The 27937-nt window shown below is 43.0% G+C and overlaps 1 protein-coding gene across 1 annotated transcript in view; it reads right to left on the bottom strand.

The window, feature by feature from the left end:
* NRXN3 (neurexin 3) overlaps positions 1–27937 on the bottom strand; it is a 1784727-nt gene that overhangs the window by 78603 nt on the left and 1678187 nt on the right.

Here is a 27937-nt window from a genome sequence, read left to right as displayed (position 1 = left end):
CAAAGCCGAGAACAATAGGGAAGCCAGGAAATCACATCAAGAAATGCCCATAATATCACCTATCATCTCATAGTACTGTGGCTGGATCATCTACAGGCCTCTGTGATTTGATGGCTAATTATAAATTAGCGATCCTTTGACATTTCCCTGTTTTAAGTGACACAGAAGTAGGAGTGGGAAGGAGAGTACTGGTTTTTAAGGAGGATGTCCCTCTGTTCCATGGACTCACTCTCAGCTGAAGCACTGATGCAGAGTGTCTCGTGAAATGCCAGCAACAAACGGATTTCTTTGTCCATGAGGGCCTGCACATGATAGATGACCATAGTAGCTTTGCAGTATACTGCACAGCGCATTTTGGGTGTGAGAAATCCAGGCTCATGAGTTAGCCCATGAACTGCTCGAGAACTCAAGAAAGCACATGAGCTCTCTGGATGGGTGATCCTCGGAGATGCTTAACCGGCAGCAGCCGTCAATCTCCATTGACAATACTGGAAATGACAAATTCTCCTTGCTCATAGGCAGAAGAAAACCACTGTGTGGTAGTGGGAGCAAATGGCTCAGTTAGGACAAGAGAACAAGCATCTAGATAGAGTCACCCTCTTGTCACTGTTCTTTCCAAACATTCAGTCAATCAGTCTTTGGTATTTATTGAGCACTTTCTGTACTAAGCACTTTTGAAGACTACATTTCAGTTGGCAGACATGATTCCTGCCCTCAAGAAGCTTACTCTTTAAAATAAGGAGGTCCATCTCCTGCTGACCTTGAGTCACAATGTCACTCCACCATCTTGGCTGCATTTCCTTTCAAGGATCTTGAAGTTGATCTTTTGATTTCAGGCGTCCATGATAAGAATGGCTAGGTTTGCCACCACTTGCATATGAAGACCAATTGCTCCTTTCCCTTGGAACTCCCTACTTGCCCCCAAACTATTCTAATTCACTAGTTCTGGTTTTTTATGATATTTTAAAAATACTATGTTCCAAGCATTGTGGTGAGCACTGGGATATGTACCATAAAAGAAGATTGGACAAAATCTTTGGCCCACGTAGGGTTCACAGTCTAAAGGGTTGGGGCGAGGACAATTTGTGTTTAATTCCTATTATTGCTGATTAGGAAACTGAGGCAAAGAGCAGTGAAATGACTTGCCTAAGGTCACACAGTAGGCAAATAGCAGAGTTGGTATTTATAAACTATACTCCAGCTCAGAGAAAAGACCAGTCAAAGAGGAAAGGAAATCTTGCAAAGATTTGGTCATAGGGACTAAGAATAACAAAGAAGCAACAGCGTGGTCTAGTGGATACAGCAAGGGTCTGAGAGTCCAAAGGACCTATGTCCTAATCCCAGTTCTGCCACTGGCCTGCTGTGTGACCTTGGGTATGCTGCTTACTTCTCTGGGCCCCGATATCTTATCTGTAAAATAGGGATTAAGACTGTGAGCCAGGGACTTTGGCCAACCTGATTTGCTTGTATCCACCTCAGCACTTAGTAAAGTGCCTGGCACATAGTAAGCAGTTGACAAATATCACAATTATTATGATTATTATTATTAACAAAGGAGATGAAAAGATGAATAGATCTGCCAGGAATCTTTTCATTCAGTAGTATTTATTGATCACTTACTGTGTGCATAGCACTTTACTAAGCACTTGGAATGTACAATTTGGCAACAGATAGAGCCAATCCCTGCCCAACAACAGGCTCACAGTATAAAAATAATAATGATGGTATTTGTTAAGTGCTTACTATGTGCTAAGCACTGTTCTAAGCACTGGGAGAGATACCAAATATAAGGCTTCTCAACCACTATCTGGGACACAGCATGGATCAGAAGACAAGAAATTTTTCAAACTCTCGTCTGTCAGGGAAATTGCAGGGTCTCAGTGGGGAAGAAAAAATGCCCGAATCAGTCAATTAGTGGTATTTATTGAATGTTTACTTTGTGTAGAATACTGTACTAAGCACTTGGGAGAGTACATTATAACAGAGATGGAAGACATGTTCCCTGCCCACATCGGGCTTACAGTTGGAAAATACAGAAAATACAGCATTTGGGTGTCCAGAATAGGAACCCACGAAATGCCTCTGAAATCTGCTTTCAGACTTTGCTTGTCAGGACTGAAGGGAGACAATTAGGCTTTCACAATTAGCTTCTGCTTAATGATCTGGATGAGATTGGTAGCGCCCAGTAAAACAAACTACCAGAAACCCGGATGCCCTGGGCCCACAAACAGATGGTTCTTCCAGAGCACCAGATGATTGAGCTTCCCCTCATATAGCTGCTTCAACAGAACAGTCATCATGCCTCCCCCTACATACTGCTGATGAGGAATGAACATGAGCAGTTCCATCAAGGCCGGCGCCATAACACAGCACTCATAAAAACCATGATACATGTTAAGCACTATGAACTAAGCACCATTCTAAGCACTGGGTAGATACAAAATCAAGATGGACGTAGTCACTATCCCACATGGCACTCACAGACTAAATGGGATATTTTAGCTCCATTTCACAGATGAGGTAACTGACGCCCATAGAAGTTAAGAGACTTACCCAATTTCACAGAATAGCAAGCAGCAGAGCTGGTATTAGAACCCAGGTTCTCTCCCTCCCAAACTTGTGCTCTTTCCACTAGGCCATACGCCTCATTCCACAGTGCCTGGGGACTTCAGGTAAAATTCCAGTTGTTCTCTTCTAGGACCAGCTAGATGACCCTTACTCTGCATATGCTCAGAACACATTCCTCTCAAATCCCAGCCTACTGGGGAGTCCCAAATATCAGAGCTAGACTATCTCCTTTCTTTTCTTCTTATGGTATTTATTACACACTTACTATGTATCAAACACTGTTCTAAGCCCTGGGGTAGATATAGTATAATCAGATTGTACAAACTCCTGGTCCCATAGGGGCTCACAATCTAAGTAAGAGGGAGAACAGGTATTGAATATCCATTTTACAATTAAAAAAACTGAGGGGGAGATGATTTAGATGACTTGCCCAAGGTCACACAGTAGGCAAGTGGCAGAGCTGGGATTAAAATTCATATCCTCTGACTCCCAGGCCCAAACTCTTTTCACTAGGCCACCTGCTTTCCAGTAAGCATCAGTTAAGTTTCTAATTAAGTTCCTCCCTTGGTAGTTTAGAGTCATTTTCCCCATTTTTAAAAATGCGACAAAAACAGGTTTTACGAGTCATTACTCAGACAGGTGTTCCTGAATCAGCTAAGAGAAGGTTTCTGAGATATGATGAGTCACAAATGGCAAACTCAGCCATCACCACACACTTTGTGAACACAATTGAGTGCTCAGAGAGATGGTGGAAAGTCTAGCAATGTATTCGGAAGTCCTGTTGCATGTGGGGTGAGTTCATTCTTAGGCCTACTATCAAATACAAAATAATGTAACTCCAGAGTTTACAAATGCAAAATCATATTTGGTAGCTTTTCTAGAGTCTCCCAGTTCAGTCATCATTCATACTCAAAGATGAAACTAATGATAGCCAAATTTACTTAGGGTCAGCAGTAAGCATATGGCCAAAAAGATCAGAGTACAGAATCTGTGGTCCCGAGTCACACCACACATCCACAAAGGTAGTGCTTTGTCACACTGTTTTACTAATAACATAATTATAGTGGCACTTACTAACTCTGGGGTAGGTATGCAGTACTTTATTAAGCTCTGGGTTAGATATAAGATAATCAGGTCAGACACAGCCCCATCCCATAAGGGGCTCACAATCTAAGTATAGGAGGGAGAACAGGTATTGAATCCCCATGAGGAACCTGAGAACCAGAGAAGCAAAGTGACTTGTCCAAGGTCAAAGACTTGGCAAATGGCGGAGTCAAGATGGGAACTCAGGAGCTCTGACAGCCAATCCCACAGACCTTCCATTAGGCCATGCTGCTTCTCCGTGTCTTGACGCTTTGCAGCATCAGAGCCTTTTTTGCTAAAATCCAGGGTGCAGGAGGGTGGCAAACAGGGTAAGCTATTCTTCTGCCAGATGTCTTTTCAACCCCCACGATGTTTCAATGTTCTGGCCACCAAATGGGGGAATCTCAGATGCTCTCAAAGATTTACAGGAGCAGCACACATTTAAAGAGCATGAGGTACAGACAAGGAGAGTGAGGTATATCATCCTTTTCCCCATTCCCTGTTGCCATCAACTAATCAATGAATTGTGTTTATTGAGTAGCGTTCTAAGACTTGGGAGAGTACAGTATAACAAAGTTAGTAGACATTCATTCGTTTATTCATTAAATCATATTTGAGTGCTTATTATGTATAAAGCATTGTAGTGAGCACTTGGGAGAGTATATAGCAATAGACAGACATATTTCCTGTCCACAGTGAGTTTAAAGTCTAGAAGGGAAGACAGATTAAAATAAATTATGGATATATGCATATGTTCTGCGGGACTGAGGGTGGGGTGAATAAAGGGTAAAGGGCGATACAAAGGGGAGTGGGAATAGAGGAAATAATAATAATAATAATAATGATGGCGCTTGTTAAGCACTTACTATGTGCCACACACTGTTCTAAGCACTGGGAGAGATACAAGGTAATCAGGTTGTCCCAAGTGGGACTCACATTCTTAACCCCTATTTTACAGATGAAGTAACAGGCACAGAGAAGTTAAGTGACTTGCCCAAAGTCACAAAACTGACAAGTGCTGGAGCCGGGATTAGAACCCATGACCTCTGACTCCCAAGCCCGTGCTCTTTCCACTGAGTCATGCTGCTTTTCAATGACATGAAGGCTTAGTCGAGGAAAGTCTCTTGGAAGTGTGATTTCTTTACATCTTTGAAGGTGGGGAGAGTGGTCGTCTGTTGGATATGAAGGGGGAGGGAGTTCCAGGCCAGAGGCAGGATGTGGGTGAGGAGTCAGCGGCGAGATAGATAAGATCAAGATACAGTGAATAGGTTGCACTAGAGGAGCAAAGTGAGTGTTCTGGGTTGTGGTGGGAAATCAGAAAAGGAAGTTAGGAGGGGACAAGGTGTTTGAGTACATTAAAGCCAATGGTGAGAAGCTTCTGTTTGATATGGAGGTGGATGAGCAACCACTGGAGGCTCTTGAGGAATGGACTGAATGATTTTTTAGAAAAATGATCCAGGCAGCGAGTGAAGTATGGATTGGATTAGGGAGAGATAGGAAGTAGGGAGTTCAGCAAGGAGGGTGATGCAGTAGTCCAAGTGGGAAAGAATAAGTTTTAGATCACTGTAGTCTCAATTGGGATGGATTAGATTAGGGAAGATTTCAGCGATGTTACAAATGTAGAACCAAAAGGATTTAGTGACAGATTGACTATGTGGGTTGAATGAGAGAGATCAGTCAAGGATAATGCCAAGGTTAAGGGCTAGTAAGTTAGGAAGGGTGGTGATGCTGTCTACAGTGATGGGAAAGTCAGAGGGTGGACAGGGTTTGGGTGGGAAGAGGAGAAGCTCTGTTTGGACATGTTAGGTTTGAAGTAAGGATGGGATATCTAAGTAGAGATCAATCAAATCAGAGGTACTCAAGAGCATTTATTATCTGCCATGAACTGGGCTAAGCATTTGGGAGAGTACAATACAACAGAGTTGGCAGACATGTTCTTGCCCACAATGAGTTTAGAGTCTATAGGATATCAACAGCCTACAGATGTCCTGAAAGCAGGAGGAAATACACCATGCCCCCTGTCCTGTGGTTTTACACTTGGCCTCTTTCCACAGGCATGTTCCAAATTAGAACTTCGGGGGAGAGATGGGAAAACCGGGAGGGAGACTGAGTGCAAGCCACTCCTACATTGGGGTACAAGCTCTGTTCCCCCTACGTCAACTATTCTCTTGGTTGTATACCCCTTGAGAACTTTGGTGCTCACCCCAACCCCACAGTACTTATGCAAGTATTCTTACACTCTACTAATTTACCTATCCATGATTCATTCATTCAACTGTATTTATTGAGCACTTACTGTATGCCGAGCACTGTACTAAGTGCTTGGGAAAGTACAATAAAGCAATAAAGAGATACAATCCTTGTCCACAGTGAGCTCACAATCCAGAGGTGGGGAGACAGACATTAAATACAAGTAAATAGGCATCAATATAAATAAATAAAATTACAGATACACATAAGTGCTGTGGGGCAAGGAAAGGGGGAAGAGCCAAGGGAGCCTGTCAGGGTGACGCAGAAGGGAGTGGGAGATGAGCAAAAGTGGGACTTAGTCTGGGAAGGTCTCTTGTAGGAGATGTGCCTTAAATAAGGCTTTGAAGGAAGGGAGCGTAACTGTCGGTGGATCTGAGGAGGGAGGGCGGTCCTGGGGCCCGGGTTGGCGATGACACAGGTGAGATCAAGGCATTAAGATGATCTATTTTAATGTCTATTTCTCCCTTTACACTGTTAGCTCAATGATGGCAGGGACCAGGTCTACCAAATCTGTTGTATTGCTAATACATCCATCAATCAGTGGTATTTATTGAAAGCTTACTATGTGCAGAGCACTGTACTAGGCACTTGGGAGAGCACAATACAACAGAATTACCATGCGGTTTCCTTTCCCAAGCGCTTAGCACAGGGCCCAGCATAGAGTAAACAGTCTAGAAATATTACTGATAACACTTCCTGTTTGTGAGGAAAGCATTTACATATAGAAATTGCCATTGCTGGACAAGTTCTTGGGTGGTTGAGATTGCAATACCAGCCTGGGACGGGGGAAACCAGAGAAGTGAGAAAATGAGGTGTCCCTCCATGCCTAGATATCGTGCAAGCTTTTTGGTCATCACCGTCATCATGGAGGTTATGAAACTTGGAGCTTGTGTGGGGACGGAAAATACATCCTACATGACTTGTTGGGTAGTGTGAGCTTTGCTTTGATATTATTGAGCTAATGGGGAAAACAGCACTCAAGCACACCTTGGCCTGATGATACATGGAGTTAATTATAATTATGGTAAATTAGGCAGAGCGTGAATAGAGGTAATCATAGGGCAATCATCTCTCAATTCAATTAACAAGATGTGCAAGATCTTGAAAAATTCAGAACTGGCCCGTGCATTCCGAAAGATATTACGATGGCTTCAGACACTGCTATCTGACAGCAGAAGTGTTTGGAACAATTTGGTGCTGGGTGCTATTGTTTGATGCAATTCCTCGCCCTCTGAAAGTAACTGTAATCTGAAGCCAGGATTCTTGTATGCTGCTGAATTCTTCTCTAACGTGACTGGACCAGTCAAAATGCTGGGGAAAAGAACTGACAGGCTGATGCAGCTATGTTACATTTTGCCTCACAGATCCCCTCTGAATAAATGGCAGCAGGTCAGAGTGGATATTAGACAAAAAGAAGAAACGGTTGCATTTCATACACGAGAGGTAAAAGCCTTTTGACAAAAGCACGAGAGGGATTTTACTCAGGATAGATTTCAAGTACTGCCCCAAATATTAAAAGACACTGACTTCAAGACCTCTGAATGTTATTATGTGGAGCCATTTCATTTTGGTCTTTAAGGAAGGATGTGAGCTTTCTCATCATTTAGGCCTAGGGGGAAATTGGAACTGGTGAAGCAAGGACAAGGCCTTCTGTTTCCTTTTGGAGAATAACGTTCAGATCCTGGGGGTGGAGAAGGAGGTCAAACTCCTGAGCACCCCAGGAAAAGCAGACATTAAGTCAGTCAATTGTAAGCACTTACTGTGTGTAGAGCGCTGTACTAAGTGCTTGGGAGAATACAATATAACAATAAACAGACACATTTCTAAGATGTTTGGAGGTTCTGCTCTTGCTCGGAGGGTGGTGATGTTTCTAACGAGAGAAGTGGTGTGTCCTAGTGCCAAGAAGAAGGTCCTGGGAGTCAGAACACCTGGGTTCTAATTCCAACTCCACCACTTGTCTGCTGTGTGACCTAGAACAAATCACTTAACTTCTCTGTGCCTCAGTAACCTTCTGTAAAATGGCAATTAAGATTGTGAGCCCCATGTGGAACATGGACTGTGTCCAACCTGATTAACTTGTATTTACCTCAGCACTGGCAGATAGTACACAATAGTAAGCGCTTAACAAATACCATGACAGAAAAAATCCAGAGAGGTTGGTACCACATCTGTTCAGTTCTAGAAGTCAAGAAGCAAGGGAATGATTGGCCTTGCAGAGAACTGTGTGGAAATATGGCTTCCAGAAAATTGCCCGGCTTATGACGGCAGAGTGACATTTATTTCAAGTGGCATTTATACATTGTGTTTGCTGACAGCTGCCACGGCTCCTATCTGACTGAGATCTCCGAGAACAAGAAGTGCCACTCTAAACATGATGCTCTTCAAAGAATAATCATCATCACCATCAGTGGTATTTACTGAACAATTATTGTGTGCAGGGCATTGTACTGAGCTCTTGAGAGAGTACAATACAACAGAGTCAGCAGACACATTCTGGGCCCATAATGAATTTACAGTCTAGGTGAGGTGTGATGGGCCTGTGTGGTCTTTTCAAGGGGCCCATGGTATTTATATCATAGCCAAGGTCTGGGGATTCTGGAGAAAGTTTAACCCAAAAAAGATGCAATGGAGGATAGAGCTGGGGGATTTAGAAAAAAAAACACAAAACGCACCTTCACGACTAGTCCACTGACCCAGCTGTGAGGAGAGGAGAGGCCAGAGTGGTTGAACCTAGACCAGGAAGCTAGAGCCAAAGGAGTATGAGCCAAAGGAGCAGGCAATTCATTGAAACTTCAGCCAAGGTCGAATAGCAACTAATTATCCTTATTCAGAGGAAGACTGTGTCCAACCTGATTACCTTGTACCTACCCCAGTGCTTAGTATAATGCCTAGCACATAGTAAGCACTGAACAAATGCCATTATAAAAAAGTTTAAAAAAGAGTAGAGTCCTGTGGGTGGAGACACCTAATTTGGAAACCAGGCAAATAACATCTGAATCAATTCCATTGGTGGAAACCTTGCCTTCTGGCTTCCTTTAATATCACAAGCCTCATCTCCCTGTCTACAAAAAACGAGGATCGTGGAAGCAGACTGACAGGATGTTAATGATGGCACTCACCCGGGAACCATGCGGGAAACCTATAGTGCCTCAGGAGCATCTGAGGGGGAAGCAGATAAACCTGGACTGCATGATCTACCACCTGATTAAAAAATAGGCATTTGTCCACCTACTTTTTAAAAATCATATTTGTTAAGCTCTTACGATGTGCTAGACACTGTTCTAAGTGCTGGGGTGGATACAAGGAAATCACTTAGGATACAATCCACATCCCAACTAGGGCTCTCAATCCTAATGCCCATTTTACAGATGAGCAAACTGAGATACCGAGAAGTTAAGTGACTTGCCCAAAGTCACACAGCAGACAAGTGGTGGAGCTGGGATTAGAGGCCAGGCTCTCTGAATCCCAGCCCTTGCTATTTTCATTAGGCCAGGCTGATTCTTGATCTTCTGCTCTGATTTCAGAGTCCAAATGCAGGTAAATAGCATATATTCTAATCTCCTAGTCAGAAAATCAGAAAACACCTCAACAGAAGTGCAAAAGGACATTTTAGGTTAACGCTTTAGATTCTAAGATCTTCCTTTAGGCTGTAAGGCCCTTAGGGACAGGGGAATGTGTCTACCAACTCTGTTATACTGTACTCCCTCCTACTCACTTAGTAGAGAGCTCTGCATACAGTAAGCACTCAGTAAATGCCACTAACTGATTGAACAAACCCAGAATACACAACATGATGCTCATCTTTGTGGAATACTAATGTCTGATGACCCTTCTAGATTCTGAGATCCCTGTGGGCAGGGAACATGTCTAAAAACTCTACTGCTTTGTTCTCTCCCAAGAGCCTAGTATAGTGATCAGTGTACTGTAAGAGCTCAATAAATACCACTGACTGATTGATCTTATGGAAATGGAAATGATCTGACTAAACTGACTAAAATAGTGTAGGAAAGTGCTTTCAGAAGCTGTACCCATAACCAAAATAATCATATTTGCAAAACAGAGTTAAAGACTGTCACAGATTTCTGTGACATACGCAGCAGCCTGGCCAGATGACCCACCAAAAGACAGGGGAGAAGATAACCAAATCTCAACAACCCGCACAACATTTGGAAGATAGTTACACAGAGTGTGGGGGCAGCTTGGTATTCTATGCAGCCCCATTGGAGGATGCAAGGAGAGACCTGGTTGCAGGTGTTAGGATATGCTTCCACACCTCTGGGAGACACTTCCAACTCAAGAGACCCCTAGTATCAATGAGGAACAAGAACTGTGTGCCAATTGACCCCACCCTAGAGGCACACACCCAAGAAGATATGAATCACTGAATTGGGCCTTATACCTCCATCTCCTCTATCTCACAGCAGACCTCTTGCCCACCAATTTCCTCTGACCTGGAATGCCCTCTTTCTTCATAAGTGACAAATGGTTGATCAGTGTGCTACCCACGTAGCAGAAATCCATGACTGCGGTCTAGCTCTGTGTCATCGGTCTATATAAGCTTGATAGCTCACTGTGGGCAGTGATGGTTGTTATATTGTACTCTCCCAAGCGCTTAGTACACTGCTCTGCACACAGTAAGTGCTCAATAAATACAATTGAATGAATGATTAATAAATACGATTGACTGTCTCCCCACCTTCAAACTGCTCCTAAAATCGCATCTCTTCCAAGAGGCCTTCCCCACTAAGCCCTCATTTCCCCCACTCCCTCTCCCTTTGCATCACCAGTGCAATTGGATCTTGGCGTGGGCATCAGAAGGACCTGGGTTCTAATCCCAGGTCTGCCATTTGTCTGCTGTGTGATGTTGGTCAAGTCAGTTAACTTCTGTGCCTCAGTTATCTGTGTAAAATGGGAACTAAGACTGTGAGCACCATCTGGGATGGCGACTCTGTACAACCCAATTACCTTGTGTCTACCCCAGGTTAGTACAGTGGCTGGCATAAAGCGTTTAAAAAATACCACAGTTATATTATTACTCTTTAATTACTTGATATTCACACCACTTTCAGCCTTATGGCACTCACATGCATATCCATAATTTATTGTAAAATGTCTGTCTCCTTGTCTAGACTGAAAGCTCCCTGTGGGCAGGAAATAAGTTTACCTAATCTTTTGCACTGCACTCTCTCAAGTATTTACTGTACAGTGCTCTGCCCCAGTAAGCACTCAAAGGATACCACTGCATGCTTAATTGATTGAATGAGGGGGTTGATCAGACTGCACCAGGGCAGCCAAACGTTTATCCAAAAATATAGACTGACGACACAGAGCTAGACGCAGTCATGGATTTCTGCTACCTGGGTAGCACACTGATCAACCATTTGACAACAGACAAGATGTTAGAAAAATCCTTTGTAAGACTGTGAAAAAGAGTGTGGTATAAGCATGTCATCAGGCTACAGACCCAACTAAAGATGTCCAGAGCTGAAGCACTGTCCATCTTTCTTTACCATTTCAAGACCCAGATCTCACACACATGACACACCCGACTCTTTGACCAGTTCCTTAGCTGTCATTTAGGAGCTATCGGCAACACCGAATGCCAGGGCAAGATTGCCAACCACAAGAAATTACTATCACCACCTCACCACAGCTACATGAATGGGGAACTTGATGTAAATGCCCAACAGCAGGATATCTGAGCAGCCAAATTGGGAAACCAAAAGAAAGGAAAACAGAGGGAACAGGAAAGGTAGCAGTCAAGCAAAGCCTCGTCCATGCTGTGAGCCAGATCACAACTGGAAATGATCATGATGGTGTAGTGTGATCAAGAAAGGAGAGGCCATTTTTGAGCAGAAACTTCACGGGGATTGAGAAACAAAAGAGAGAATAGCACCAGACTCTGAAGTCATCAATCATGACACCACAAGGGGGAGCCTTGCGTTGTGCACAATAATGGCTGGGACCTTGGGTTCCAAATTGCTATTTTCAGCCACACACACTGCTGGACATGAATTTCACCATGTGGCATTATCCTCATGTACAGAAGAAGAATCTATAGGTTGGGGGAAAAGAATCCAGAAAAGGAATGAAAAAGAACTATCCGAAAAGTATGGCAGAGGGGTTCCCCAGAACACCCCTAGAATTTCAAGCTAAGAAAATAATGTAACTGGAACTCTTTTGAAAACTATTCAGTATGCATTTGTGAGAAAATGTTTAGACTACTTCAAAATCTTGCTATTTTTAAACCATTTTTCTTTGGACTTTCATAACTACTATTCCTCAGAGAGTGATAGCCATGAGTGAAGTTTCGAGTTTTAAAGTTCAGTTGATTTTGAGATACTCTTTCACAAAATACCTATGGGTAATATGGAAAAAACACTTCTTTTCTAGTCCTGTGAATCACAAGGTGGTCAAAAAGATATAGCTTAAACTTCCCTTTCTCTCTTCCCTCTCCACTTTCTTACACCTCTTCTCTCAGCCTTTCTCCCATAGTGAATCACCTTTGAGCTAAGGTTGTGTGGAAAGTTTTGGCATAAAAAGATGCTACTTCCCATAGACACGAGTACCATCTTATCATGACTCTGGGCACAGGAGGTCCAGGTGAGAAAGGTGTGGATGGTTCAGCACAAATCATCCCCACTGGTACAAAAATGACTTAAGTGTCCAGTATTCCAGTGGTATCATATGTTTTTAACTTCTTTGCGTGATCATAAGCTGAAGTAATAATAATAATAATGATGAGGGTATTTGTTAAGTGTTTACTATGTGCAAAGCCCTGTTCTAAGCGCTGGGATTGATACAAGGTAATCAGGTTGTCCCACGTGGCGCTCACAGTCTTAATCCCCATTTTACAGATGGGGTAACTGAGGCACAGAGAAGTGAAGTGACTTGCCCAAAGTCACACAGCAGATAAGTGGTGGAACCGGGCTTAGAATCCATGACCTTCTGACTCCCAAGCCCGGGCTCCTTCCTCTGAGCCATGCTGCTTCTCTATGAAACATAGGCCTTCCACTCATCCATGGGCAAGGTAGAGAACAATGCCATTCCACAATGCTCAAATGTTGGAACACTGCTCACTCAGAATGGAAAGGGGCCAGATAAAGTACAGGCTCTGGCCTGGAAGCCAGGAGACCCGGGTTCTGGCTCTCATTCCACCACTAGCCTGCAAAGAAGAATCTGTAATGAGATTAAGTTCCCTTACATCTTGACCTTACTGAACATAGAGTAATTTAGAAATTAGAAATGACCCCCAGGAACAGACTGCCACCACCCAGAAAACAATAAAATAGATTCCTCAACCTCACTTAATCAATGCCACCTGAGACCTTCTGAAGCTTTCTTAACTCCAGGTGTCAGGTCTACCCTTACTGTGGAAGTGGGAATGTTGTGTCAAGATGATGTAAATATCAGTGGCCGAACCATGATTTATTTGACCACAGAGGTTCACATATTCAGAGCATGTGTAAAGCATTATATGCCAAGGTGTGACCTTCTACCCTCTTGAGGTGCCTCTAGAAGGGGGACAGACACCCCACCACCCTGGCTATTCCAGTATTCATTCATTCATTGATTCAATCATATTTATTGAGCTCTTACTGTGTGCAAAGCACTGTACTAAGCACTTGGGAGAGTACAATATAATCTTAGATACATTCCTTGTCCACAGTGAGCTCACATCAGGTTAATAATAATATTGCAAATGATCATTTTGGCATTCATTAAGCACTTACTATGTGCCAAGCACTATGCTAAGTCTTGGGGTAGATCCAATACAATAACTTTAGACATAGTCCTCATCCTGCATGCTGAGAGAGAAAATGCATATTCCCCAGTTTCTAGATGAGGTAACTAAGGCATAGGGAAGTCCAGTGACTCACCCAAGGTAACTCATTGGGCAAGAGAAGATTAGAATCCAAGCTAGCATTTTTCCTGATTTGGTCCTGCTTTTCAGTACTGCTTTTCCCTTCCTCTCCAAAACTTCAAAGCAGCACCATCTTTCTTTGAAACATGAGGTCCAACCCTGGCAGGCTGCTAGTGCCTGGCAGAATACTCGAAAGGCCTGGATATGAGATTCCTCTCTTCCAGGCACTGATGTTTCCAACCATTTGCCTGATTGCCTGGCCTTACCAGAACCTATCATAATAATCATCTTAGGTGAGTAGATGGTCCAGAGCCATTATACCAGAACTCCATGCTCCTGAGTTACATTGCTTGTGCCATTTGAGATGGCTTAATGGCTTACCCCATTCAGAGCCAAGACAGTGTTTCCGGTTCTGTGAGCCTGTTACTGGGCAGGGATTGTCTCTATCTGTTGTCGAATTGTACATTCCAAGTGCTTAGTACAGTGCTCTGCACATAGTAAGCACTCAATAAATACTAATAATAATAATGTTGGTATTTGTTAAGCGCTTACTATGTGCCGAGCACTGTTCTAAGTGCTGGGGTAGACATGGGGAATCAGGTTGTCCCACGTGGGGCTCACAGTCTTAATCCCCATTTTACAGATGAGGGAACTGAGGCACAGAGAAGTTAAGTGACTTGCCCACAGTCACACAGCCGACAAGTGGCAGAGCTGGGATTCGAACTCATGAGCCCTGACTCCAAAGCCCATGCTCTTTCCACTGAGCCACGCTGCTGAATGAAGGAATGGTTCGATTGCATTCTTCTATTAAATGAGCTATAACGCCAAAAGAAATGTTTCATAATCCCATGAGACAAACACTTGTGTGCTCTTGGGCTATTTTAATTTAGTATCGGAACCGCTGATGATCCCAGATAGAATCGGAGGACATTTTATCTGAAAACTACCCATTTAGGTTGTAAATGTCAGGGCATTTTAGTGGTTTGGAATGGGTCTCTCTCCACCACCCTAAATCCATGGCCCATCTGGAATCGGAAAGCTTAAACAATTCCAGAACTAATGTGGGGTATTTCAGAGTCCACTTCACCCCTCTACGCCTGCACTCCCCCAACCCCCCAGGAGAAAGAACTGTGGGCATTTTTGTGGGTGAAAGACAGGAGGCAGAAGAAGGGAGGCAGAACCAGGCACAGTAATGCACAGAGGGATCATGAGAAGGCTGAAATGGATTTTAAAACAGTCACGGTGATAGACAGCCAATACATGGTAGACCTGTTACTGTCAGAAACTGTGAGTCGATGAATATTAAATAAATGATCCAGAAAATGTCTGCAGTAGAAAAATTGTAATGAAGCTAGAGCCTTGTTTATAGTTTTAATTAATCGTGCCAGTACAAGATCTGCTGCTGGAATAAACTTGGAGAGGGTACCAAAGGAGAAGATTTCTCATTCCACATTTATTTCTGGATGGTGTTGTGTGCTGGACTGTTCAGATAAGTAAATATTCTGGGACATGCATATGATGAGTACAAGTTTAAGGACCATCATTCTGTTGGTCTGCTTATAGAATTAGGTGTCAAATCACAAGCAGAAGCGGAAATAGTGGTTGATTATATATTCTCTTATGGATCCTCTCCCCCCACCACCCTCCAACTGTTTCTCAGTGAAAAGAAAATGAAACCCAGGAAAAAATTCCCAGACCTACTTTAGTCCACAGAAATAACCTCAGTAGAGATAGAAATCCGTTAAGTCAGCACCTCCCAAGGACCTCAGTCACTGACTTCACTACCACCGCTAGCGTTATACAGCCCATTGCCGAAATGGAAATGGACTGATTTCATTATCATCTGCAATAGAGGTTGCAGCTTCACATTTTCTCACTCTGCCCATAGGAACAATGATACCTGCGATAGCCAAGGCCCATTATTAAAACCTGTTTCACCATGAGTTAATGATAAAAAAAGATTTCTGCTTAAGAAAACCAAATCCTGAAGCCAGTTATGCCTGGTATGCTCGATACAGTGGACTCTTTGTATTACTGGCAATCCAAAGACACATGTGGATTTAATTTTTATGAAGCAGTACGTTGGATTAAGAGAATCTTCCTTGTTAAACTGGCTATTTCTTCTTTTTCATTTTTTTAGGACTGTAATTTTTTTCCCCACTTCTTTTTTTTTATAGTTACTCCACTGCTGTTGTTGGAAGAGACATCTGGATTTAATTATTCATCCACCGTGTATTTCACAGTTTGATCACATTAGTAGATTCATGACAGGGAAATGCTTAATTGCACCAAAGATAGCGGTCCTTATCTTTGGCATATATTTAATAGATGAACTTGCTAGCATGAAAATGATTAACAAAATACCAGCTTCCTCGAACACACATGAAAGAGATAATCCCTCTTGGGCTCAAAATAGATCTTGATAATAAAACTGTTTTTTGCATAAGTATGGGCACATGTGAAAATATGTATATTTTATAGATGTGCTTTCCCACATAACAGCATATAACACAAATACAAATATTTTCAAGTCTACATAGATTCTCATGCAGAGAATCAGTCAATGCCATTTATTGAGGACTTAAACACTGTGCAGAACACTGTACAAAATGCTTGGGAGAATACAATACATATAGTGGACACTCTCCCTGTTCTTGATGATCTTACGTTCGAGTGGGGGAGGCCAACACTAAAATAAATTACTGGTAAGGTAAGAAACTGAGAATAAAGATTCATACATAAAATGCTTGGGGGTGGAGGGTGGGTGAGTACCTCAGTGCTTAGGGAGTTCAGACTTAAGAGCACGGATTAGGCAGGAGGGAGGGAAAATAGGATGGGGAGAGGAAATACTGGGGGCTGGAAAAATGGCCCTAAACATAACATCTTTCCCCAGACTCCAGGGTGGCTCGCTAGAGGCCCATATCTGCTGGAATATCAAATAGCGAGATCTCCATTGGTGACATGTATTAATGCAGGTAAGAACCAAGAACACCACCATCTTCCCCATCTCTCAAGCCCATAGCCTTGGCATTCTGAACTCCTCCCTCTCTCTCATCTGTCATATTTAGCCTGCCTCCAAATCTGATTGGTTCTAACCCCACAACACCTCTTGAACCTATCCCTTTCTCTCCAATAGAGCAACCACGACCCTGACCCAGCACCTCCTACTATCCCAACTCGACTGCCACATCAGCTTTCTTACTGGTCTCCCAGCTTCCTATCTCTCCCCTTTCCAGTTTGTACTTCATTCATTCATTCAATCATATTTATTGAGTGCTTCCTGTGTGCAGAGCACTGTACTAAACGCTTGGTAAAGTACAATACAGCAATAAAGAGAGACAATGTGACATTGAGCTCACAGTCAAGAGGGGGCGAGACAGACATCAATACAAACATCACCCAAGTAATCTTTCTAAAACATCCATCTGTTCACATCCTTCTACTCTTCAAAAACTTCCAACGGTTGCTCATTCCTCTCCAAGTTAAGTAGGAAACCTTACCACTTCTAGTTTGTGAGCTCACTGTGGGGAGGGAATGTGTCTGTTTGTTGTTGTACTGTACTCTCGCAAGCACTTAGTACAGTGCTTAGCACACAATAAGCGCTCAATAAATATGATTGAATGAATGAATGATATGTTTTAAGACACTCAGATCAGCTCTCAGGTTTCTCCTACTCAAATTTTCTCCCACTCCACCACAGCCCACAGTCTTTGTTCCTCTCAGACTGACTTGGTGTCATCTCTTCTGTCACCAACCTCTTGCTCAAGCTGTGTCTCATACCTGGAGCTCCCCCTGCCTTCACAAGTGATCGATTTCTCATCTTCAAAGCCCTTCTGAAATCACATCTCCAGGAAGCCTTCCCTGACTGACCGCTAATCTTCCCACCTCATATCCTCAACTGCCAATTCAGCCATTCTGTGCCATCTGAGCAAGTAAGTACTCATAACCTCACTATCTGCCTGAGCAGCTTCTAGCTCATTCCAAGTAAATATGGAGCCCCCCATAGATAGACGTTCAAAGCCGTCTTCATGGACATGTGATCACTGGGATTCTTCTAGAACTCCAGTGAGCCAACCTGACCCTGGTCACACAACAATACCTGGTTATAGCTAGAGGACCTCTGGCTTTCTAAGGCAGGAAGCTTTCCCTTTAGCCTCTCAACTCCCTTCTAATTCCAGGTTTCAATCAATGTGGAGTCTGTCAGGATCTCAGACCTGTACATATTTGTAGATGAGGCAATTTTTCAGGAGAGCAGAGGGGAAGCAGATAGAATGAAAATATGGCTACTTAGAACAAAGGTAGGGGTGAGGTTCATTTCTCTTCCTTTTTCCTCCACCAGAGGCTGCCCCACCTTAGTATCATCAGGAGAGTGAGGATTCTACTGACACAGGAGAAGGATGAGAAGACTCCAATCCCTTTATTTTGATCACTGAAAGAGTAATCAGAAGAGTATTGCTATAAGATTTAGGAAGACGGAATAGATGCTGCGTGTCTTCCCCCACAGTACTTAAGTACATATCTATATGTAATGTAATTTTTTTTATTCTTCGTGTCCCCTACTAGTCTGTTAGCTCGTGTGAAGAGAACCCAACTACCAACTAATTGTATTGTGTCCTTCCAAACGCTTAGTACAGTGTTCTGCACAGAGTGAGTACTCAATAGATAACACTGACTGATTCGCTATTTGATTGCTGAAACGATGTTACCAAAACTCACACTGCATAAACTGCTTGATTGAGAAAATCGGCATCCAAAATAAAATGTGGCAAGCCTATCCATTCACTCAAAGGCCTGTCCCTTTCTTCCCTAGGATGTCTGACATAGACATCTTCTGGACATTCCCTTATTCTGTTGACTAGAGAATAGGCCACTTCAGGTATTTTCAGATCTTGTATAACTCTCTGTACAGATTATTTCTACATTTCCATTATGTGTTTTATGTGATTTGTCTTCATCTGCTTTTTAGTCACTTATGGCATTTATATCTCAACTGTAACACTGCACAACCATGAGGTAATGGTTGAGAAGCAGCATGGCCTAGTGGACAGAGCAAGGGCCTGGGAGTCAGAAGAATCTAGGTTCTAATCCCAGCTCCAAGTGACCTTGGGCAAATCACTTATCTTCTCTGTGCCTCAGTTCCCTCATCTGCTAAAGGGGATTAAGACTGTGTGCCCCATTTGGGACAAGTACTATGATGATAATGGCATTTGTTAAATGCTTACTACATGCCAGGCATTGTGGCCAACCTCATTAGCTTGTTTTTACCCCAGCACTTAGTACAGTGTCTGGCATATAGTAAGGACTTAACAAATAGCATAAAAAGAAAAAAGAATGATTTTTGTTTGGACTGCACATCTGGTCTTTGCTGATGAGGAATTTACAGCCTCAAGGGAAAGCCCGCTTTTTGTCCATTCACCTCCATGAATTCACCTGTGTGATCCACACAGCATCTTAGCACAATGATATTCCTAAATATGAAGAGACTGAACTGTACTTGTTCTATGAGATTTTTCTGGTCCCCAGACACTCTCAAGTGGTTCAGATTCAGACTCCTATAGTTTAACCTCAGGCCAAGTTGTGTCTTCAGGACACAGGTCTCTGGTTTGGGTGCTTTTACCTCTAAGGCAAGTTACAAGGTACTTTAAGGACAATCTAAAGAAGTCTTAGTTGCTTACACTTCCAAGGAGGACAGCTGAGTTTTGCCTATTGGAAATGTTTCATTTGATTACCCAGTACTGATGTCTTATCAGAAATCCTTTTCTCTCGGGTTTTTGGTTGACCAGCTCACAAGATCAATATGGAGTCCAGGAGTTGCCACTGTTTGGCGGCCCACTGTTCTGAGCTGGCTTTCTGCCTGCTGCCTCAATGAATCAAAACATTTATACATTTAGTTCGATATTCAATTTCCTGCTCTATCAGATGAAATCTTTTTTGTTGCTTAATCCAATATCCTGGTGTCCTTAAAAATCAGGCAAGATTACAGGGCCAACCATTTCAGAACTTCATCCCTCTGTTTGTGTATTTTGATTGATCTAATTGCAAATAGTTTTACATTTGTCTCTCTGAGCACAAGTTTGCTGTGGGCAGGAAAAGGGTCCATTTGATATGCCGTACTTACCAAGCACCTAATACAATGTGATGTGCCAAGAGGGTGTTTAATAAATGCAGCAGCTGCCGCTACTACTATTAATAATAATAATAATATTATTATTACTGCTTGCAGCAGAGGCTCCCTGTTAGTCTAATATCTTTCAGGTTTCACTGTATCTCAAACTATTGATCCATCTGACCTAGCTGCCCAACTTCCAGTTAAGAAGAGGGTGAGGATTGTGAATGATGTTGTCTCGTTGTAAGACAGGCAATTCAGATCTTAATCCTGGCTTAGCTAGTAGACACTAAATGATTTTCTTCTAAAAGAAATAACCCCAAAACCACATTTTAAACCTGAGTCTTTGTGACCCACAATGCCATAAGTCAGGGAAAGAAGTTTTACAGACATACAACTCTACCTTTTGGATGCAGGATACATAACAGGCATGTCTCAAATAGGATTCACCTTTGTAACTGAAATCTGCTTATTACTGACCATAATAATCAGTAACCTGACATTTATTGAGTACCCCCACTGCACATAAAACTGCACTAGGCACTTGGCAACAAATCTAGAAAGTTGAAAAAATCCAGTCCTTGCCAACAAGTGGTTCGCTATATAAGGGAGAGGTCAAAATGAGAAAAAATAAATTATTAACATTAAGCATGAAAACAAGCATGATAATACACATGTATATATACATCTATATGGTTGTCCCTGGTTTCATAAAGATGAAGCTGTTGATGCTACGTTCCTATGCATAAAACAACACGTATTTGTTATTTTATGTTATTACAAATTTTTCTACATGGCATGGAGGAAAGTGATGAAATTAATCCATGTGTCATTTGCTTTAACTGTGAACTGCCTGTTCAGAAAGTTGTCAATCATATTTACTGAGTCCTTACTGTGCAGAGTACTGTAAAATAGCTTGGGAGAGCATGATACAACAATATATTATCTATACTTCTTTCATCTGTTGGTTAAATACACACCCCTCATTATTTCAATTTCTTTAAATACCTGGTCTGACAGTCATTTAGAGATTGGGGAGACAACCAACTCCAGGGCTGTGGAAACGTGGCTTTACGGAAGGGTCGGCAAGGCAGTGGGGGCAGGGAAATTGGGTAGCTAGGACCTTGATTTCGAGTTTCTCCTGTCTCTTCACTTCTCACCATTTCTACAGTGCACTGGTTAACCAGACAGGAAGGACACAATCATTTATTACCTCGACAATTTTCCGATCGTCCTCTCCTCGAATCCTTTGTCTTGGCACAATCATAGTGAAGTGATCTTCAAGGAAAAGGAGCAGGGCCAGTGCTAAGTCCATGAGGAGTATTTTACCAAAATACGCAAATGATCAGAGCCACAACACTGAGAGACGAGCTTAGAAAACAACCATTGCTTGTGTCCATCGCTCTCCACGGCCGCACCCTTTCTGCCTTTAAAGTCATCTTTCAACAGTTACTATAACAATGGACTTATCAAGTTGAGTGGATGTGGTGCCACACCATTCAAGAAAGTAGAAGGCTGTCTATAGGCCATCAACCTGACTTGTCAGTGCCCTTTTAATTTCTCTCAGAGATAGGGACAAAGAGCCCGTGGAAAACCCACTTCATCCGTGTGAGATTAATGAATCCGTGTCATTTCTCACTCTTTCCTGTATCGGTCTTTGACAGTAAGCAAAGATGAATGTTGAGATGGCCTTTTGAAAGGAAATCATTAAGGCATCTCCTCCACCTTATTACATTCACATCTGTCTAAAAGGGAACTTTTAACAGTTTATAATGCACATGGAATCAATGACTACAGAGCGTCTCAATTTTCCCGAAAGCATCCTTGTGGTTTCAGCCCGTTCCTGTTCCGGATTGCTTTGAGATGAAATCTATTGCCTGTGCAGGAGGGCTGCCATCTCGTCCAGAGGCTGCCATTCACAGCCTTCCCCCTCCTTTCTCCCCTAACCACATCCTTATCCACAGAACAGACAACCTAGCCCCGCCCAATCTATGCTCTGCCCTGATCTGTAGAGGCCTTGCCTACAGTCAGGCAGAAATTGGACTGCTGGCCTCTGTGCATTCACTGTACTCATTCTTCTATGAGTCTCTCCCCCTGCTTACATTCACAGATCATGAGGGACAGGGTTGGTGTCTAATTCCCACCAGTGTACTCCTTTTCAGGGCTTAACACAATGCTCTGCACAGAGTAAGCACTTACTATTACTACTCCTGTTAACTGGAGACTCAACTGGAGTCTAGTCTAGTGACCATCACAACAATTCTGGAGAGCATCACTGACTTGTTCATGCAAAATGATGGTTGAAGCTAAAGTGAAACCCTGGAATTAATTGGCTAAAAGCCTGGAAAAGGGTTCAGAGAAATCTGGGTTGCATTTTTCCTGGAATAATTTCCCCTATTCCACTCAGCTCCTTGGGCTTTTAATTATGAGGGAAAGGCCTAGTCACTCCATACTTTGGCCTTGTGGAAAGATCCTGGGCCTGGGAGTCAGAGGACCTGGGTTCCAATCCTGAGTCCACCAATTGTCTGCTGTATGACCTTGGGCAAGTCATGTAACTTCTAACTTCTATGTGACTCAGTTCCTTTATCTGCAAAATGGGGATTCATTACCTGTTCTCCCTTCTACTTAGACTGTGAGCTCCAAGTGGGTCCTGATTATCTTATAGCTACTCCAGCACTTAGTACAATGCTTGGCATAAACACTTAAACACCACAATTATTAATTATTCAAGTTTATCAAAAGAGTAAGATTGATTCAACTTCTCCGGGAACATTAATCCCATTAAGGTTTGAAGGGAAGAGTGAATGCCTAGTCTCAACTAATCAAGAGGCAAATGTCATTATTCCCGAAGAATGAATTTTAAGGCAGCTTTTCTCACTGATTAATTTGGGTGCAGATTTTGTCATGTGAGTCTTCAGGTAGGGATTGGGGTTCGGGATACCTGTGATTCCCAGGAGCCTTGGGTTGTTCTCATCGCCCAGTTAAATAAAGCCTTGGGAGAGCACTTTATGTGGTCGTTGCCACCAGACATTAATTCCCTTAACTTTTTGAAAGCCATAATAGGATTCTTCTCCTGGCAACTTCCCTCCAGGCCAGAGAGGACAAGCTCTAATATCTTCCCAGTAGGAGCTCCTTTTTTTATTGTCATAAAATAACATCAAAATAAGGGTTGCTTGCCACTTTGGAAGGGAAAAAAAAGGAAAACAGGGGGGAAAAAAATTGACGTAAGCTCATTTGTTAGCTTCAAAGGTCAGATCAGCCAGTGTTTTATTAGATTGGATTACCTGAGGGCATCTACAGTGCTTTGCCCTGAAACAAACAAGTTGTTTTGTAGATGCTGTACTATATTTATGTCCCACTCGAGCTAATGTGATAGGTTGCCAGCCTCAGTGTGGTGGCCCAAAAGCCACAGTATCTGGTGATGTTCTTGGCTGAAAGCCCAAGGTGACAGAGCATGGCCAGGAACCTTTTTTAAAAAAAATTTAAACGGTATTTGTTTAGCATTTACTATGTGCCAGGCACTGTACTAAACGCTGGGATAGATATAAGCTAACAGGTTGGAGACAGTCCCTTTCCCACGTGGGGCTCACAGTCTTAATCTCCATTTTACAGATGATGTGACTGAGGAACAGAGAAGTGAAGTGACTTGCCCAAGGTCACTTTCCAGTGAGCCTCATGGGATGTCTCTATTTTGGACACCCTGGTGTCGCCATTGTCCTTGATTTGAGCAGTTGCCAAATGATTTCTATGAACAAAGCATTTGTAGGGATTTTCTTAAAGACGGAAGTCAAATGCAAAACAGAAGCTTGAAAATGTCTGATTCAGAATTCAGGGAATTCCAAAGGTGTTCAGGTAAAGACTCCAGTAATTCTGACATTTAACATTCCACTCTTTTCAAGTGCAAGGTCCTCGCTAGCATATCCAATGTCCCCACTCCTCAACAAGCAGACTGCTACCCTCCTCAACTTCAAAGGCCTTCTAAAATCATATCTGCTCCAGAAAGCCTTCCTGGATTATTCTCCTAACTTCCCACTCTATTTCCCATTTACTGTTACCGCAACACTTCTGTGCTACCTATTCACTTGAGTCCTCAGCCGCTCAACACTCCAATCCCCGATATATGACTGATATATGACGCTATCATATATACATATGTCCCATATATATATATGTTCCGCCCCGTCCTCTCCCCCTCCCTTCAGGCTCGCATCTCCTCCTGCCTCCAGGACGTCTCCACCTGGATGTCGGCCCGCCACCTAAAACTCAACATGAGCAAGACTGAGCTCCTCATCTTCCCTCCCGAACCCGGTCCTCTCCCAGACTTCCCTATCACCGTGGATGGCACGACCATCCTTCCCGTCTCTCAGGCCCGCAATCTCGGTGTCATCCTTGACTCGTCTCTCTAGTTCACCCCACACATCCTATCTGTTACCAAGACCTGCTGGTTTCACCTGTACAATATCGCCAAGATTCGCCCTTTCCTCTCCACCCAAATGGCTACCTTATTGCTACGGGCTCTCATTATATCCCGGCTAGACTACTGTGTCAGCCTTTTCTCTGACCTCCCTTCCTCCTCTCTCGCCCCGCTCCAGTCTATTCTTCACTCCGCTGCCTGGCTCATCTTCCTGCAGAAACGATCTGGGCATGTCACTCCCCTTCTTAAACAACTCCAGTGGTTGCCTATCAACCTCTGCTCCAAACAAAAACTCCTCACTCTAGGCTTCAAGGCTCTACATCACCTTGCCCCTTCCTACCTCTCCTCCCTTCTCTCTTTCTACCGCCCACCCCACACGCTCCGCTCCTCTGCTGCCCACCTCCTCACCGTCCCCTGTTCTCGCCTATCCCACCGTCGACCCCTGGGCCACGTCCTCCCACGGTCCTGGAACGCCCTCCCTCCTCACCTCCGCCAAACTGATTCTCTTCCCCTCTTCAAAACCCTACTTAAAACTCACCTCCTCCAAGAGGCCTTCCCAGACTGAGCTCCTCTTCTCCCTCTACTCCCTCTACCACCCCCCCTTCACCTCTCCGCAGCTAAACCCTCTTTTCCCCCTTTCCCTCTGCTCCTCCCCCCTCCCTTCCCATCCCCTCAGCACTGTACTCGTCCGCTCAACTGTATATATTTTCATTACCCTATTTATTTTGTTAATGAATTGTACATTGCCTCGATTCTATTTAGTTGCCATTGTTTTTACGAGATGTTCTTCCCCTTGACGCTGTTTATTGCCATTGTTCTTGTCTGTCCGTCTCCCCCGATTAGACTGTAAGCCCGTCAAACGGCAGGGACTGTCTCTATCTGTTGCCGACTTGTTCATTCCAAGCGCTTAGTACAGTGCTCTGCACAGAGTAAGCGCTCAATAAATACTATTGAATGAATATGTATATATGTCTTTATAATCCACTCTGCCATTTTACCTATAATTTAATTTAGTGACCACCTTCTCAGACTAAGGTCATTGAGGGTAGAAATTGTGTTTAATAAGTTTAATGAGAAGCAGTGAGGCTTAGTGGAAAGAGCACGGGCTTGGGAGTCAGAGGTAGTGGGTTCTAATCCCGGCTCTACCACTTGTCAGCTGTGTGACTTTGAGCAAGGCACTTCACTTCTCTGTGCCTCAGTTACCTTATCTGTAAAATGGGGATAAAGACTGTGAGCCCCATCTGGGACAACCTGATAACCTGTATCTCCCCAAGTGCTTAGAACAGTGTTTGGCACATTATTATTATTATTATTATTAATAATGTCGACTATGCTTTCTCAAGTACTTAGTAAAATAGTGCTCTGCCAACAGTAATGCTCAATAAATACTGCTGTTTGATCACTGAAATCCAGCCCTTAAAAAAAATGTATTTGTTAAACCCTCACTATGTGCCAGGCACTGTTCTAAGTGCTGGGGTAGATACAAGGTAATCCAGTTGGACACTGTCCCTACCCCACACATAGCTCACTGTCTTAATCCCCATTTTACAGATGAGGTAACTGAGGCACAGAGAAGTTAAGTAACTAGCCCAAGGTCACACAGCAGACATGTGATGGAGTCAGGTTAAAAACCCAGGTCCTCTGACTTTCAGGCCAATGCTCTTTCCACTGGGCCAGGCTGCTTCTTTAGAAAAGATGCACGGGATAGAAACTCCCCAAAGTTGTAATTTTTTTTTAATGTTTTTTGTTAAGATCTTACTACTTGCCAGGCACTGTTCTAAGTTCTGGGGTAGATACAAACTAATCAGGTTGGACACAGTCCATGTCCCACGTGGAGCTCCCAGTCTTAATCCCCATTTTATAGATGAAACACAGAGAAGTTAAGTGACTTGTCCAAGATCACACAGCAGACAAGTGGAACAGGATTAGAACCCAGGTCCTTCTGACTCCTACATCCATGGTTTATCCACTTATCCACACTGCTTCTCTTTAGGCTAGATCAGAAATCCCAGAGGCATCAATGCATCATTCTGAAGAAAGTGAATGTGTCTTGGATGAGCGTTACGTGAAATCAGGGGATCCAGTCCATCTGCTGACAGAGTTAATGTACAGTCATTCCCCTCTCTGAATCACAGGGTTACAGTTTGCTGAAAGGGTGTGATCATATTTTTCTCAGTTCTAAGAATTTAAGCATTGTGAGGGCTGCAGAAATGATGATATAGCCACTATGCCAATGAAAAACAAGAAGCTTCTGAAAATCTTTATGACATTTATTGATCCACTGAGAAGCAGTGTGCCTAGTGGATAGAGTATCTGCGGGCCAAAAGGACCTGAGTTCTAATCCTGGCTGTACCACTTGTCTGCTGTGTGACCCTGGGTAAGTCACTTGACTTCTGTGCTTCAATTTCCTCATTTTTAAAGTGGGGATTTGATCCCTGTTCTCTGTCTCTCTCTCAGTTGTTGAGCCTCAAATGGGGCAGGGACTGGGTCCCACCTGTGATTATCTTAAATCTACCCCAGTGCTTAGTACAGTGCGGGCATGCATGGCAAGCACTTCATAAATGCCACAACTATTATTTTTATTATGCGCACAATAAACTTTGTCGATACTAATATTTGATATTGATGACTCTCCTTTGAAATATCTGCAGTAAAAAAAGTCAGGTCTCTTCTCACATGAGTGTTTTTGAGGTTCAACTGGTGGCACAAATAGGGAAACTTGTTCAGGTAACATTGCCTGGATACAGGGCTATGTATTGGTGGAAACTTTTCAGGTAACATATATGGCATTGGCTGCTTCAAGAATAACATAATCCGGGATTTCCTAGATGGAGGTTTCATGAGAACATAAACCGTGAGTTCTAGGAGAAGCCCACTATGACCTGAGAAAACAAGTACTGCCTCATCCATTTTCATTCATTCATTCATTTATGTTTATTGAGCACTTACTATGCGCAGAGCACTGTACGAAGCACTTGGAAAGTACAATTTGGCAACAGATAGAGACAATCCCTACCCAACAATGGGCTCACAGTCTAGAAAGGGGGAGATAGACAACAAAACAAAACAAGTAGACAGTCATCAATAGCTTCACTATAAATAGAATTATAGATATATACACATCATTAATAAAATAAATAGAATAATAAATATGTACATTCATACATTTTCTTTTGGGGGGCTCTAATGTCAAGGAAGAGGCTAATATAATCCTGAAGCTGAATGGTCTAGTGGAAAGAGCATAAGCCTGGGGGTCAGAAGACCTGGGTTTTAATCCTGCCTCAGTCACTTGTCTGCTGTGTGACCTTAATTTCTCTGTGCCTTATCTATAAAATGGGGATTAAGACTGTGAGGCCCCTGTGGGTCATGGACTGTGTTCAACCTGATTAACTTGTATCTTCCCTAGCACTTAATACAGTGCCTGGCACATAATAAACATTTAACGATCACCATTAAACAAAAAACATCCCTTCAGCATCACCAAGAAGTGTGCCATCCTGAGCTGCAAGCTTCTCCAGTACTTCTTTCCTTGAGTGCCATTATCTCTGACCCTACTCTGCCCTGCCTGCCTTGACCCCTTTTATGGCTTGATTCATTTCCCTTAACATCTATTCCTAAATTTGCTGGACATCGTGAATTGATCATGTTCAAG

Source organism: Ornithorhynchus anatinus, chromosome 1 (assembly GCF_004115215.2).
Source record: "Ornithorhynchus anatinus isolate Pmale09 chromosome 1, mOrnAna1.pri.v4, whole genome shotgun sequence".
In the NCBI taxonomy this organism is placed as follows: Eukaryota; Metazoa; Chordata; class Mammalia; order Monotremata; family Ornithorhynchidae; genus Ornithorhynchus; species Ornithorhynchus anatinus.
Note: the sequence above shows the minus strand (reverse complement) of the source record. Positions and strands in the feature narration are given on the sequence as shown.